Genomic DNA, 7249 nt, shown 5'->3' with positions numbered 1-7249 from the left:
TTGAATTCTCGATAATGAGCTTTTTATATATGTTTTGATTAAAGAGCATTCTCAATTATTCAGATTCAACGAAAGAGTAGGAACCCAATACGTTAGGGCTCAATCTTTTCGAAGATTCCAAATATCGAGTATTGCCTTTATTTTTCAAAATTTTCTCTTTATACGAATTTGGGTAACAATTATATAATGGAGTAACAATTGTGATAATATAAATATAAATAGCATGATCAAGAACAATAATAATAATAATAATAATAATAATAATGAAAAGATAAATAAAAAAAATAAATAAATCATGTATACACAATATCAAGTAAATAAACAAATAAAACCGAAACATTTAAAGAATATAATAATGGTCATGTGAATAAATAAATAAATAAATAAACATAAAGTAAAGCAATAATAATAACAAAGAAAATAGATAAAAATTATAAAATATAAATATATATATATATGTACATATAAGAAAATTATATATGTATGTGAATTATAAAAAATAAAAAATATATATAAATATACATATTTTAATATGTAAAAAAATATAAGTATGTATATAAAATTATGAAACATAGAAAATATATAAAAGTATGTGTATATATATATTTATAAAAAATTAAAAAATGTGTACGTATATGTATATATTATAAAACGTATGTATGTATACATGCATATATATAACAAAATTTAAAATTTAAAGGCATAAAAAGTAAATAATAATGATACAAGATTAATGATGCCACATAATAGTATTAATAATATTAAAATAATTAATTTAATAATAATAAAAAAAAATAGAAGATTAAATAACATCAATAATAAAAAAACCAATGAATTTAAAATAAAGAGTATAAAATAAAAAATATATAAGGCAAAATAAAATGTAAACAAATTTGAAAATAATGAATTTGGAAATGAATAAAAAGGGAAAAAGAGATTTGAAATCAGCAATATACAAATCAATAAATAAATTATACACAAATCAACAAAATAAGAACAAGCCACAGAAAATAAGAACGCAAGAGAGAGAGAAATTTGAGTGAATACTCTTAAGAATTATTATTACTCCCCACTCCCCCCCTTTACAATGAAGGGAGAGACCTCTATTTATAGTTGAGCCTCCCCAAATCCAACGGTACCGATTAATTACATCAACGGCTGAGATTAAAGGATATCTACAAATTAAATCTCTAAGATTACAAAATCATATCTTCTAAGATTGCATATCATATCTAAGATTGCATATCCTTGAAGATTATGTTTCCATACGTGTCAAACTTGTAGATGGACTTTCAACCTTTTCAAGTAATGGGCCATTCCGATCGGGCCAAATGATATAATTTTAGACTGGACTTAGACTCTGTTTTATTATTTTGGGTTTATTATTTTTTTGTGAGCCCGGGCTAAATTGGCCTATTACAATATGTATATTCCCCATAACATAATTTCTAGACTTATATGCACATGATTTATAAGATGTCATATGATTTTGGGAACTCCCTTCTCCAACATACTAGGATGTGAATATACCACTACTGGTTCACAGATAATAACTGTCATTTGGCTGTGAATGCACAATAAGTTCTTGCAGTTGGAATATGCTTTTCTCTATGGGTTCACAGCAATAAGTCTTGCAGATGAAACCTGCTTTTGGCTATAAATTCTATAGCATAAACCTGCATTAGGAATCTGTTTTCGACTGTAGATACGCAATAATACTTGTAGCTGGAATATGCCTTCTTCTGTGGGTGCATAGCTAAACTGATTAATGCAGATAAACTGCCAAACTTCCTCCAATCATATCGTCCCAACCCATGCAATGCAATATGACATATTGAATATAGATAAAATATCATAGTATTTAATGTACTAATCACATGGCAAACCAATAGCAAGGTCATGTTTTTTCATGTATTCGAATTTAGAATTATCATACGGCTTGTCATACATACATTCGCATGTATAGATACAGTAGTAACATAAATTATTCATGATTCATGCAAATGTTCATAAATATAAATAAATACCGCAATAATTTGATCAATCATAAATTCTAGCATGTTTCATATCAACAAGAACCAAATTGCATATTTTAATTCACTAAAAATAGTTCGTAACCTATTCAGGCACTAATCTGATCAAAATATAAAATTTTGGGTGAAAACTATAAATTCTAAGTTACAGGGGACACACAACCGTGTGGAGGTGGTACACGACCATGTGAGAAGCAAAAACCTAGGGGTTTAAGGGGGACATGGCCGTGTACGGTGGTCGTGTGGTCAACACCGGCGACCTACATTCCCGTGTGGTCTAAATTAGGCTCAATTTTTGCCTCAATTTTCACATAAAAGAACACACACCTGACTTTTGAGATCTCGAACGTTGTTCCTTGTGCCTAGATCTCATCTGAGGTACTTGGAATGGGTCCTTCAAACAAAATTTACACGCGAATCAATAATAATTTTTAAGATTTATCAAAATTATCAAGATTTTGGGGAAAAACTCATAAAATATTTGTAATATAGTTGAAAGATTAACAAGAACGATGAAATCTCAAAATTTATGGGTTCTACAAATTGGAACGAGAGTACTTACTGAGATTTTGATGAGAGTTTGAGGATTATCGATGCTAGATTCAACAATTGAGTGAAAGAACGGTTTAATTGGGACTTGATTTTGATTTGAGATTCAGGAGGTTAAATTCTAGAAAAGAATGCAAAAATTTTTTATGGAAAGAAAAAGGAGAATTAAGGAGAAAAAAGAATTTAAAGAGATGAGAGAAAATTTCTTTTTAAGGTTTGAAGAGGAAATAAAATCCTTGTATGATTAGGAATAGGGATTAAATACTTAAGGTTCAAAAATTTTGAGGGGTTGAAGGTTTAAATACCCTTTTTTCGAAAAATGAAAGAAAATGGAAATAGAGTTTACATGACTTGAACCTATGGAGTAAAGGAAGAAATGATAAAGCCTTACCATTTCGGTTGCTACCTATTCTTAATTTATTTCTAACACATTTAATATATATACAAATTTGATTTTATTCCTTAGTTGCTGAAAAAATAAAACAAAATAGGAAGAAAAGGATTTAAACCTTAGTTCTCTAGGCAATGTACTAAGTTTTTAACCATCAAGATTAAGACTCATTTCTTGATAATTTTATTAATATTTATCCTATGTAATTTGGGGTGTTACATGCAATATTAATTTGCTTAGTATATATATGATTTAATTTGGAAAAGTTTATTAACATATTTAATTATATAATTAAGTTATTATAACATTGATTACCAATTTTGTAAATTGAATTAGATCCATTTCTATTTTAGCTTAAAATACACTGCAACAATAATATTTATTTAAATAGATAAGAATTAATATGATAAACTTAAGTTTATCAATTGGATTTTTTAATATTTATTATTAGTGATTATATCGTACATTATTTTTTACATTAATATTAAAAATTATACATGAATATATTTTATAAAATTTAAAAAATATTTAATAATAATTTAAATTAATTTAAATTGTAAATTAATAAAATAACAATGCATGATATAATTAATTTCATATAAATTAATAATGAATTTTATTATATTATATATTTGAGAATTACTTACAAAACTTAAGTTAATCAATAGGATGATTTTTTTCCCTTTAATAGAAATTGTTTACATAATTAAAAGGAATTTATGTCAACCAATAAAATGTTGCCAATTATCGCTCAATAAACCTATCCATATAACTGAAGTTGCCATATTTCCGTAAAAACTTGTTATATATTAGATAACTTTAACCTATAAATTCTCTCATGATTTTTTTCAAATGAAAAAAATTTAAAGATCTATTTAAATAGTGAAGAAATTTACACTTATTTATAGTGTAAGTATTTCTTCATATAATATATATTATTATATATAAATAATATATAGTAGATGTAATCTCCCCAACTCGGTCTAGACATTAGGCCTCAATTCGAAAGATTACATTGGTCACTGAAATAGTCCGGTAAGCTATTGGAGTTTATAAAATAGTAATATAAAAACATTTGTCTAGTTTAGAAGAACACTTAGCCTATTTCCAGAAAAACTTACGTGTTAACAAAACCCGACTAAGTAAAACATTTTCTTGTAATGGTGACTACTTTTGAAAACTTAGTTAATTTTCACTTTATTTAATAATGTAACACCCTAAACCCAGCTTAGATGTTATGGCCAAATCTAAAGTTGTTACCAAAAATATTTGAAAACCATGTTTCGTATAGCTTGAAAACACCAAAAACTCTTATTACACAAAAACCTGGTTTATTTGAAAGCATATCTTACTTAGATGTTTTATTGTTAACGTTGTTTGCTTACATTTTCTAGAAACATATAGCTCTGTAGCGGAAATTCTTAAAAGTTAAATTTTGGAAAAAATACAATTTGTTGTTTTGAAACCCATTGTTTTGCAGAAAAGTGAAAATTTTTCGATAAAACGTTTAAACAGAATCATGCGGAAAACAGAAATAATGTTCAAAACCAAAACAATCCAAATAGTCCAAAATTGACAAAACTCTCAAACTCAAATTTAAATAAATTAAATTTACGATAATATTGTTATGACCGAGCTCCCATCAAACCGACCCGCCTAAGTCTGAGGATTACCTGAAAGTGATAGACATTTTTGAAACTCAGTGTGTAACGCATATATTTATATCATCAGAAATTGATCAGACAAACATATCAAATACAAAACTCATTAGAATAGTGTAGATGTAGAAACATAATCCTACCCCCATTCGCTACACACCAACTCCGACCATCCCATCATATTATATGGGTATGAAACACCCATCCAACCCTACACATCACTTAGTATCGGTATGACACTTTTCAAAATGTTTGCAGCAAAGCTGCCAGTGTATTAGGCGATTTATCGCCGTTTACAGAATCATATATATATGTGGCTGAGCCACCAAATACGACAGTTTATTATACTGCCCACACTTCCTTCATATATCAAATCCCATCACAGATGCAAATATAGTACTAACAGATATCAAATATATTTACGACATACATGCTTACAATAATAGATACAGAACATATATTTAACATTTTCCAGACCAAACATGGCATATTACAGGTTTTACCCATCTCATATCACATCAAACATATGTTTTTATATCCAATTTAACACTAACAGATTACCAGAATTCATATTTTATAGCTTATTTAATAGTATATCGACCCTACGGAAGACATATGTTTGATCCAAATGATGTTTACGATCCTAGGAAAAAATCTAGAATTTTAGGTTCACACGCCCATGTGGTCCACACGGCCCAAATAGCCCTGACTATGTCTCACACATGGCCTAGCACACGGCCGTGCGGTGTCGATTGTGTAATTTTTCAACTTTCTCCGTTACCTTTATTTCGTGTTTTTTGTTACACACTTGGTTCAATTTTGATGTCATTTCACACACGAGTAATCCAAAACCTAAATTAACGAAAAACACGAATAAAATAACACATTCCTTACTCGAATCTAATCGTGAAATCGACAACAAAATGGCCAAACTATGCCAATCAAAATTCCGAATGCAAAGTTAAACGACTTACCCCCAACGCAACACTCGAACACCATAGAAACTAATTTGCCAGAGAATCAATTGTCTTGTGAATGTCACCTAGAAGACATCAAACTGTAACATCCCGATTTAGGGCCAAGTCGGAACAGTGGTTTCGGGACCACAAATCCGATGTGGAAAAATTTATTTTTACTATATTTTTATGGCCTACAATTTCACGGAAAGATTTCGTGAAAATTTCGTTCCAAAATTTTGATGTTTGGGCACTCAATTTAGTCAGAAGGACTAAATTGTAAAAAGTGCAAAAGTTGAGTTTTATATGTTAAAGGTATTTAATTGTTATGGAACTATAAATTAGGGGTACTTATATGGTAATTAGACCATTAGTTAGTGATAGACAAAAATGGACATGAGATAAGTGAAATAGGATTTTTTTAAGTAAGGGTATTTTAGTCATTTAGTAAATAAATAGAATTAAAAGGGGAAAAGATGTAAAAATTGTGTTCATCATCCTTTCTTGCTGCCAAAACTTGAAGGAAGCCATATCTAGGGTTTCTTCACTTTCTCAAGCTTATAGTAAGTGATTCCAAGCCCCGTTTTTAATGTTCTTTACATTTTTGGAATCCCGGTAGCTTAATTTAGCTTATTTTAGCAATAATTTAACCTAGGCTTCATATTTAGAAAAATATTCATAGGTGAAATATGTTTATTTTGATATTTTATGGTAGAATATGAAGCTAAGAATTATGTTAAACAACTTTTGCTAGTCAAACTTTAAGTGAAAACGAGTATATTGAGATAATAGGCAAAAATATCTAATGTTCATAAGTGTTAGAGTAAGAATTTGATGTTGTCATAGAAGGGAAAAATGTTCAACAAGTTATAAAACATAAGAATAAGAGATGAAGTTTAATTTCCGAGCTTTGGGGTAAAAGTGTAAATATGCAAAAGTTTAAGGTCAAAACTATAATTTTTCCAAAATTGAGTCAAGGACTGTTTTGATGAATGTGATTATTAAGTAAGCTAAATTTTCTATTATAGATCAAGAAGAACGAAATCCAGAGCTAGACCAGGGAAAGAAAAAGATTGAGGACTAAAGTGTTAGATTTGATCACATTTTTGTACTGAGGTAAGTTTACGGTAAATAAATGTAATATTTTAATAATTATTATTAATGTTGTTATTTTCCAGAAATTATATATTTATTTTATGAATTTATTTAATGTTGACTCAAGTATGAGATGACAGAGAATCGGTGTTAAAAAGTCCTGTTGAAACATAAGGAATGTATCGGATACAAATGTCATGACATTTAGGTAAAGAGGTCCCATGTAAGAGTCCCATGTAAGACCATGTCTGGGACATGGCGTTGGCACCGAGATGAGAGGTCCACCGTAAGACCATGTCTGGGACATGACATGGGCACCGATATGAGAACTCCCATGTAAGACCATATCTGGGATATGGCATTGGCAGTACAGAAAACATCCCATGTAAGACCATGTCTGGGACATGACTTTGGCATGTTATTATCAGAAAAGAGACCCAAGTATCCTTATTATTCCAATGTGGCTCAACGGGCTAGAAAACAGATTATGTTCTATGGAAGTTCAAGTAAAAGTATAATTAGCAACTTCAGGTGAGTTATAAGAGTTAAGAATATGTTATGATATCA

The sequence above is a fragment of the Gossypium hirsutum genome, chromosome D09 (genome assembly GCF_007990345.1).
Source record: "Gossypium hirsutum isolate 1008001.06 chromosome D09, Gossypium_hirsutum_v2.1, whole genome shotgun sequence".
NCBI lineage: Eukaryota > Viridiplantae > Streptophyta > Magnoliopsida > Malvales > Malvaceae > Gossypium > Gossypium hirsutum.
This window is presented reverse-complemented; position numbering follows the sequence as displayed.